The 9961-nt window shown below is 42.5% G+C and overlaps 1 protein-coding gene across 1 annotated transcript in view; it reads right to left on the bottom strand.

Moving 5' to 3' along the window:
- The window catches only part of LOC118991428 (glycerophosphodiester phosphodiesterase domain-containing protein 4-like), a 72125-nt gene extending 65386 nt beyond the window's left edge, over positions 1-6739 (bottom strand). Inside the window, exons 1-2 of the mRNA XM_037052644.1 lie at positions 6664-6739; positions 4232-4291 (exon numbers count right to left, since the gene is read on the bottom strand). The gene's annotated coding sequence lies outside the window, so the exon portion shown is untranslated. The remainder of the gene's footprint in view (positions 1-4231; positions 4292-6663) is intronic.
- Between the last annotated feature and the right edge of the window lie 3222 nt (positions 6740-9961).

Here is a 9961-nt window from a genome sequence, read left to right on the forward strand (position 1 = left end):
CAGTCAACAACAGACCACGTATGTGATGGCGGTCCTGTAAGGTTAAAATGGAGGGGAGAACTTCCTCTGCCCAGAGAGGCTGTTGCTGCGGTAACGTCACTGCATGATGCACTGGTCAAGGGTTAATGGTGATGGGGTGTAAACAAACGTACCACATTGCCAAAGACATAAAAGCATAGTACCTTTTCTAGTTTACATATGTTTAGATACACCAATACTTACCAATGTGTTATAGTTGCCTACAGCATCAAGTACAGTGACTTGCTGTACAGATACGTGGCTAAGGAACAATGTGCTACACCACATTGCTTTGGGACACGTGTGCTCTACCATTTAGAGTTGAGTAAGTACACTCTGTGATGTATGCACAATGATGAAACTGCCTAAAGACACATTTCTCAGAATGTATCCTTGTCATTAAGTGGCATGTGTACAGGCCAATCTCTCCTATGTTCACCCATGCAAAAATCCTAAATGCCCCATTAGCAAACTTAACGCATCACCACACAATGGTTTCATTGTCATATCAGACTCATCTGAATCTCATGGGATTCTGTGATCTTAATCATCACAAACCTTAACTAATAACTTAAATGGCAAAAGGAATTGTAAGAAAAAGTTTAAAATTATAGGAAAATATTACATTTTCCCTTGGAGAAATCTGATTTTGCCAAATACAGATACTCATAAAAAGTTCTTCCCTGTCTTCTAATAGGATACATTCTGTCTGATCTTGGACTTCAAATGTGTGCTGCATTTTGAGCAAAGTATGTGGAGAGAGTGCTTCACAGAGGGCGTCTTTGACGGTTATGGAACATGCTTATCTGATATCCATGAATTACACAACTCCAGCCAGCCATGCCTCCCATCCTATAGATCTATAAATTCCAGGGTTCTTTAAAATAAACAACTCAGATATACTAAGTTATAACCTCCTAGAAATTTTCACAAATAACGATTCTCTGTTATCTTTAGCTAAGAAGTGTTTCAGTGTGTATGTTTCATAGAAGGTTGGGTTATTAGTATGTTAACAAGGAGTTTTGATTGATCCATTCCTCTCTGAGCACCCCTAAGTAGAAGTGGAATGGGGTACAGGCCTGGGGCTAACCCTTTTCTCCTGGGTTTGTTCCAAGTACACTAAAACTAAAACTCCAAGCCAACAGGATCCCCCTTGCCTACAGCAGCAGTCTCTCCTCTCGAATATGATGAGCCTATCCTCCACTGGTTTGAAAATGTATTGAATATGAGTATACCTACTAGACTGAGCTTCTGAACAGGTTACCAGAACCCTGGTATTATGCATCTCCAAGTGGTTCTAATTGTCTCTTTGGTTATTGGAAACCTTGGCTCAACAGTGGCCCAGGCTTGATGAGATCGGTGTAATACAGAAGCAAGTGCCCAAAGATGTAATGAGGAAAGTGTGCTGGAATGCTCTCACCCATGATAAGCCTACCCTCTCCCTGTCACGTTCTGTCAGGGGGACGGGTCTCAGAGGATGCTGAGAACTACATGGTAAGGAAAGCGTCAGCATCCATGACAGATGCTGCAGGGACTCTCCCCTGTGCCTGAGGAAAGCTGAGAGATGCTGCCATTGAAACCGGCTTCCTGACTTCAAGGTGACGACAGGGTCCTGTTGTGGCAGAGGCCATGTAGATGCAGAGCCAAGGTGAGCGGGATTTCTATGAGCCTGGGACTTAGCAATCAGACTGTTCACCCCAGAGGATCACAGTGCCCCAACTCAACAAAAGGCGGTGATCTCATGAGACCTGTTTTCTTTGCTTCTCAATCTGCATTCTTTCCCTATGAGACCTTATGACTCCAACTTCCAACTGTTCTAATAATTCTGTTTTCTCCAGCCACCTGCAATTAACAACTCTTTTTTTAAATATATTTTATTGATTATACCATTACAGTTGTTCTATTCCCCCCCTTCTTTCCCCTCCACCCACACACTCCCTCCCCCACCCTTCTCCCCCCCTTAGTTTATAACCACGTGTCTCAAGTTCTTTAGGTTCTATATTTCCCCCACTATTCTCACCCTCCCCCCTATCTATTTTCTACTTACCATCTATGCTATTTTCTGTGCCTTCTCCCCCCTTCTCCTCCTCCCACTCCCCTGTTGCTAACCCTCCATGTGTTCTTCATTTCTATGTTTCCACTCCTGATCTAGCTGTCCTCTTGGTTTGCTTTTGTTTTAGGTGTGGTTGTTAATAACTGTGCGTTTGTTGTCCTTTCACTGTTCATATTTTTCATCATCTCTTTCTTATATAAGTCCCTTTAGCATTTCATATAATAAGGGCTTGGTGATGATGAACTCCTTGAACTTGACCTTATCTGAGAAGCACTTTATCCGTCCTTCCATTCTAAATGAAAGTTTTGCTGGATAAAGCACTCTTGGCTGTAGGTCTTTGGATTTCATGACTTGGAATACTTCTTTCCAGCCCCTTCTTGCCTGTAAGGTCTCTTTTGAGAAATCAGCTGACAGTCTGATGGGGACTCCTTTGTAGGTGACTGTCCCCTTATCCCTTGATGCTTCTAGGATTCTCTCCTTCATTTTAGTCTTGGCTAATGTAATTATGATGTGCCTTGGTGTGTTCCTTCTTGGGTCCAACTTCTTTGGCACTCTCTGAGCTTCCTGTATTTCCTGGAAGTCTATTTCCTTTGCCAGACTGGGGAAGTTCTCTTTTATTATTTGTTCAAATACATTTTCCACTCGTGGCTGTTTCCTTCCCCCTTCTGGTACCCCTATAATCTGGATGTTGGAACATTTAAAGATGTCCTGGAGGTTCCTAAGCCTCTCCTCATTTTTTTGAATTCTCATTTCTTCATTCCTTTCTGGTCATTTATTTCGTTCTTCCTTCTGGTCCATTCCATTGATTTGAGTCCCAGTTTCCTTTCCATCACTATTGGTTTCCTGGACATCTCCCTTCATTTCAATTAGTTTAGTCTTCATATGTTTCTCTACTTTGTGACTGTACTCTACCAATTCTGTGAGCATCCTAATAAATAGTGTTTTAAATTGGGCTTCTGAGAGCCTGGCAATCTGTTGGTCGCTTAGAGTTATTGGCTCTGGGACTTTGAGTTCTTCTTGAGCCATCCTTTGGGCTATTTGTGCCTGTTAAGTAGCAGGAACGGAGCCCTAGGTTTTCACCGGAGCAGGGCAACTCAGTCGCTGGGTTGTGACGTCGTATGTGGGGGCGGGGTCAAAGAGGGACTATGGCTTCTCTCCAGCGCCCGCCGCCGCCACCGCTGCCAGCGCTTACTAAGTCTCGAGTTCCAGTTCACACATCTTGAGTACATAGAACTTAAAGGGGACCCTTCAGAGTCTGACGTGTTTTTCAGGCAACATGAAGAATGTGTCAAACCCATGCCTGAAGCGGTCTGCACAAAAGCCAGGGGCTGTGGTGGAGCCGCTCAAGCACATGGCAGAAAACGAGGGGTGGCCATGCTGGGATGACCTGCATGTCCACAGATGGTGGGGCACTGAGGCCTGCTCCCTGGGGACCAAACCCTGATCCTGTGACAGAAGTCATGCTGGTGGTACCTTAAAAAGCCCCAAGTGAAGGGACCTCAACAGACAAATTTGGGGGGTATAGGAAGACAGGCACTGGCCCCACCAAGAGAGCTGTGGTCAACTCTCAGCAGGTGCTCAGCAGGAGGGTCTCTGAGAACACACTCAGGAAAAGCCCATGGGGCAGAGGGCCAACAGGAGTGTGTGTACCTGGTCCTGATGGGTCAACCCCAGGCACCCCCTAGCCCTTCCCTGTGGGACTGTTCTCTGATCCCATCTCCTGTTCCCCTGCGCCCTCCTGTGGTGACAGAGGTCATGGGGCAATGTGCTCTCTCCACCAGTGGGGGATGGGGAAAGTCACCCAGTGGGAGTTTGGGTTACCACAACAAAACGAACTTTCAATGACTGAAATGGGAATGTCCTTGTGACTATATAGGCCTGGGAAAGGAACGGAGCTGGCCTCAGGTTTGAATGGGACGGGAAGAAGAGAGTCACAGAGTAGGTTAATAAAGCGGTGAGGAAAATAAAGTTCATGCTCAGATCCTTCAGAAAATCGGTCCTATCTGTTAGAAATTTAATGATTTCAGTTGAAACACAGTAAGTAGACCTGTTCCTTCTAGTGGGAACAATGAAGAAAGCACAACTCTGCATTAACAGTGAGTGCCAAAAAGGCACATTCGGTCCTGGTCTGAGGTTTCCGTGAAGATTCAAATGTCCCACCTTATGACCCCAGTGCAGGTAGAGTTCATAGCCTTCCCAAATCAGCAAAAATCCAAGTACCTGAAAAAGCAAAGAAGAAAATGGAGGTTACTGTGACATCACCAAGTTGTGCCCCACAGCCCTGTTCTGTATTCAAATGCGTTTCCCTTCCATCACTTCTTGCCATACCTGCACTTTTCAGCCTCTGGGAGTTTGCCACGCTGTTCCGATGCCTCAAAAGCTCTTTCTCCCCACGCCACTGACCTCTCAAAGCAGGTTCAAATGCCCCCTCCTCTGGTAACTATTGCCAGCACCCCCAGGAAGAACTAATTATTGTGCTTTCCATGCAGCAACATCCTTCCTAAGTTCCTCTAACTTCTTTTCCCTGTGATGGACCTTAGTCCTGGAATTATTACTTAGACCCACTTGTGAGAGAACAGAGGACAGGGGACAGCATGTCCAAGGGTTATTTAAAAGCTCTTTCTTGAGGAACCAGTGTCACTGTTACAACTCTTAACCTCAGCTGTGAACGCTGGATTTAGTCAATAAGTCTTAGTTAGATTTCAATGTCAACTTAGGCAGGCACTCAGTCTGTGTGGAGATGAAAACGCAAAACTGGAGTTCTCAGATGCTTAGGACATAATTAAGTGTAGGAATGTATATGGCACTTCCCTTTTTACCAAAATAATTTTATGTACATAATTTCATTTACCCAGTCCTGTAAAATACCAATTTATTAAATATGATCATTCTCATTTCAAACAAAAGGAACTGAGTCTGAGAAGAGTAATATGACTTGACCAAGATAAAAGTAACCCAAAGATAGAGCTGGAAATAGAACTCAGCTCTCCCTCTTGTTCCTGTTGTTGCCACTGTATGCATGCAGAAAAGGTAGAGTAGGGTTGGTTAAAGTATACTGGTTATTAGACAGTAGAACTCATTCCCCCACAAGAGCCAGCTACGGCAGTTCACGTTTACTGTGTGTGAAAGCAACCCATTCAGTGGCCGGAGCCCAGCCCACATCACCTCATTCATCTGCATTTTCCACTTCATAAAGAAAAGTGTCTAACTTGTCTCTCTGCCTATAGTCACCCTCCACACCACAACTCCTAGGACAATTTTCCTAAAATGGAAATCTGATTTATGCCCAAAGATTTAGACTCACTTTCCAGGCTTCCAAAGCCGTCACAGGCCTATGTTTTCAGCCTCGTTCCCCTTTTCTTCATCAAACCCTTCACCCCAACAGACTGGCCTTTCCCTCTTACACTGTCACACCCGTACTGTTCTGTCTCACCAACCTTGTCATGCTGTCTCTCACCTGGGATGCTCCTCTCCACCCGCATACACTCAGGTTCAAGTCCAACAGCCCTTCATGATCCCACTCTAGTGCCGACTCTTCCAAGAAGCCTTATTTAATCCTCTTGGCAGAAGTCACCTCTTTTCCAGAATCCATGCAGAACTTTACTTAGGTCTCTCTAATGACAATGAAAATGCTCTGCCTGTGTTAGTTACTTCTGTCTATGATTTAGATTTAGATTTAGATTTAGATTCTAGATTCTAAACTCATTGAATTAAGGGACTATTGTAACTTTCTATCTCATACATATCCTTTGAAATGCAATGCCTAGAAACAAGAACTGCTTATGTTTTTTTAAATCTCTCTATAACTCAGTAATTATCACTCACAATGATTAATATATTTTGTTGAAAAAAATTAATGCAAATGGCATCTGATTTGAAGGTTTCATTCCTCTGTATCAAACCAGGTATCAGCGGGAACAAGAAACTGTGATATAACAGATGCATATGCCCTACCCATAACTGGGCACCAAACAACTCCCATTACCTAGAAGTTACTCTCCCAGAAGTTTTCCAATCCACTTCCACAGGCCTTTCTCTGGCCTAGTCTGAATTTCTACCCCTACATGACACCACTATGTAACAACAGAAGCAATGTCACTATTGCCAAAATACTTTTGCTAAAATGTAATTTGCACCTGGACTAGCAGACTAGCAGTTGCACATTGTAACAGGTTTAAAAAATTAGCTAATTTGTAAGGCCCAGAAAGACTGATTCTCAGGAGATAGGAAATGAAATTAGTTAGTTCAATGTGTAAAGGTACTGCTAGGGTGCCTAAAGGTAAAGCTGTGGGTGCCTAAAATAACAATATTGAGTGAACCATAAAATAGGCTATGAAACAGGGGAACAGAAAAAGGATGTTCCGCCAACTTTTCAAAGGGCTAAAGTGACAAGATTCATTTTCTAATAGCACAAGTCCATTTTTCTCCATCAATCCCCTGTGCCTAAAATTCAAGCAGTTGTTGCAAACCTAACTCTGCTTAGATAAGAGCAATCTTAGGTTCTGAGGGTTCCCAGCCCCATTTGAGCACCATACCATACCATACCTTGTGAGGCTACTCAGGGAGTGGGAGAAACGGGGAACATTACTCACCAACAGCAATGCAGTGTAGGCAGCCAGGATTCCAAATAAACTCAGCAAAAGAAGGGACCATAAGAACCAGTACCTTGTTATTAGATAAATAACCCTGCAAAAACACGTTTCAGTCCTTAAAATATACAAGAAAATAGGAGCTTTGTGTCAAGACTGGACGAGTGTGGCATAAAAACACTGAGGAAGATAAGAAGAGAAGCATTTAGGAACATATCTGTAAAGAGCTTGGGGACATTTAGTCAGGCATTTTAACTTTCACCCATACACAATGTGATACCTTAATGGGGATCTGTGTAATGGTATGGATTTTCTGTTATTTAGAATATATACTAAAAATGATGTCCTCTTTCAAAAGTAATATATTAATATGGAAATTCTGAAATTCCAAAAGAGAAAAGTCACCCTTAAGTTCACCACCTTAATAAAATGAATGCTTTCCAGTTTGGCAGTTTCCTTGTCTACATGCCTGTATGTTCCCCTACATAAATGCCATCACGGACACTACATTAATTACTCACTTTACATATATTTTAGGGTTTTTCTTATGCTTGATATCTTCACCATTTTCACCTCTGACAGCTCAGTCTGTTCTCTATAGATAAGCTTGCTTCTATTTTGTTTGTTATTTTATTTTGTGGATTAGACTCTACATGAGTGAAATCATATAGTACTTGTCTTTCTCTTTAACTGGCTTATTTCACTTAGCACAATGCTCTCCAGGTCCATTCACATTGTTACAAAGAGTAAGACTTCCTTCCTTTTTATGGCCACATAGTATTCCACTGTATAAATGTACCACAGCTTTTTTAATCCACTGATGGACACGAAAGCTGCTTCTAAATCTTCACTACTGCAAATAATGCTGCAATAAACAAAGGGGCACGTACATTCTTTTCAATGTTTCAGATTTCTTCAGATATATTCCCAGAAGTCGAATCATTGGCTCAAAAGGCATCTGCATTTAAAATTTTTTAACTCCATTTTGCTCTCCACATTAGCTGAACTAATGCATCACCACCAACATGAGAGTTCCCTTTTCTCTACATCCTTGCTAATACTTATTGGTTGATTTAGTGATGACAATCATTCTGGTGGTGATGTGAGGTGATATTGCATTATAGTTTTATATGTTTTAAGTATATTTTATTAATTATGCTATTGCAGTTGTCCCATTTTTTTCTCCATTTTATAACCCGTCAGCCCTGCAAACAACTACCTTCCAGTATTCCCTTCCCTTCTCCACTTAGTTCACATCCATGGGTGGCACATATAAGTTCCTTGGCTTCTCTATTTCATATACTGTTGTTAACCTACCCCTGTCTATTTTGCACCTACCAATTATATTTCTTATTCCCTGTACCTTTCTCCCCAATCTCTCTCCTCCCCCTCCCCACTGAGAACCCTCTATATGATCTCCATTTCCGTGATTCTGTTCCTGTTCCAGTTGTTTGCTTAGTTTATTTTTTTGTTTCTAGGTTCAGTTGTTGATAGTTGTGTTTGTTGTCATTTTACTGTTCACAGTCTTTGATCTTCTTCTTTTTCTAAGTCCCTTTAACATTTCATATAATGAGGGCTGGGTGATGATGAACTCCTTTAATGTGACCTTATCTGAGAAGCACTTTATCTGCCCTTCCACTCTAAATGAAAGCTTTGCTGGACACAGTAATCTTGGATGTAGGTCCTTGCCTTTCATGACTTCAAATATTTATGTCCAGCCTCTTCTTGCTGATGCAGTTTAAGAAGTCAGTTGATAATCTTATGGGAACTCCTTTGTAGGTAACTGTCTCCTTTTCTCTTGCTGGTTTTAAGATTCTACCCTTATCTCTAATCTTGGGTAATGCAATTTTCAGGTGCCTTGATGTGTTCCTCCTTGGGTCCAACTTCTTTGGGACTCTCTGAGCTTCCTGGACTTCCTGGAAGTCTACTTCCTTCACCAGATTGGAGAAGTTCTCCTTCATTATTCTTTCAAATAAGTTTTCAATTTCTTGTTCTTCCTCTCTCTTTTTGGCATCCCTATGATTTGGGTGTTGGAACATTTAAAGTTGTCCCAGAGAGTCTTCAGCCTCTCCTCATTTTTTTTTTTGAATTCTTGTTTCTTCATTCTGTTCCATTTGGAAGTTTATTCCTTCCTTTTGTTCTAAATCAGGAGTGTCAACCTCATTTTCACCAGGGGCGACATCAGTCTAAAGGTTGCCTTCAAAGGGCTGAATGTAATTTTAGGACTGTGTAAATGTAACTACTCCTTAATAGTTAAGTAAGAGCTTGGCACTGCTGCAGGGTAGAAACAAAGTGCCAGGCTGATAAAACAAGGTGGAGGGCCAGATTTGGCCTGTGGGCCTTGTGTTTGCCACTTAGGTTCTAAATCATTGATTTGAGTCCTGGTTTCCTTCCCTTCACTGTCGGTTCTCTGTGTGTTTTCCTTTATCTCACTTTGTTTAGCTTTCATTTCTTCCTTCATTTTGCAACTGAACTCAATAATTTCTGTGAGCATTCTGATCACCAGTGTTCTGAACTCTGATTCTGATAGGTTGTCTATCTCTTCATTGCTTAGTTCTTTTTCTGGAGTTTTGATCTATTCTTTCATTTGGGCCATATTTCTTTGTCTCTGCATGCCTGTTACATTGTAAGAGGCAGAGCCTCAGGTATTTGCCAGGGCAGGACAACCCTCTTTGCTGTGTTGCAGCACTGTATGTGGGGGAAAAGTCAGAGAGGGAACAATGCCACTTGCTTGGTTCTTGCCCCACTTTCCATCACTTCCCTCGCTCCCCACAAGCAGATTGTGCCCTTTCAGGTGCTGCTTCCCCAGGTGGGTGGGTGTGTGTACATTCTAGGACCCTATAGGTCTTTCTAATGGACTCTCCTGTGAGACTGGGAGTCTCTCCTGCCTTTGCCACCCCCACAAGTTTTACAGCCAGAGGTTTTGAGTCTTTAGTTTCCCATGCTGATACCATGGGTTTTGTGGTCTCACTCCCATTGTTTCTCCCAACTTTTCTGCACATGAATGTGGGACCCCTGGTTAGTCAACCCCTGACATGCCCATGTGGTCTGCAGCCTTGCTGTGTGTCCTCTCTACCCAATGGTTACTTAACTCCATCCCTCCAGCCAGTCTAACTGAATTTTTCTTTAACTCCTTGGTTGTCAGACTTCCATACAGGTCGAATTTCAGGCAGTTCTGGTTGTTCTTTGTTTTTAAACTGGTTGTTATCCTTCTCTTGGTTGTGCGAGGAAGTGAAGTGTTTCTACCTATGCCTCCATCTTGGCTGGAACTCTTCATTGTGGTTTTAATTTGCATTTCTCT

This window comes from Sturnira hondurensis, unplaced genomic scaffold (genome assembly GCF_014824575.4).
Source record: "Sturnira hondurensis isolate 20B ecotype Veracruz unplaced genomic scaffold, ASM1482457v3 Scaffold0007501, whole genome shotgun sequence".
In the NCBI taxonomy this organism is placed as follows: Eukaryota; Metazoa; Chordata; class Mammalia; order Chiroptera; family Phyllostomidae; genus Sturnira; species Sturnira hondurensis.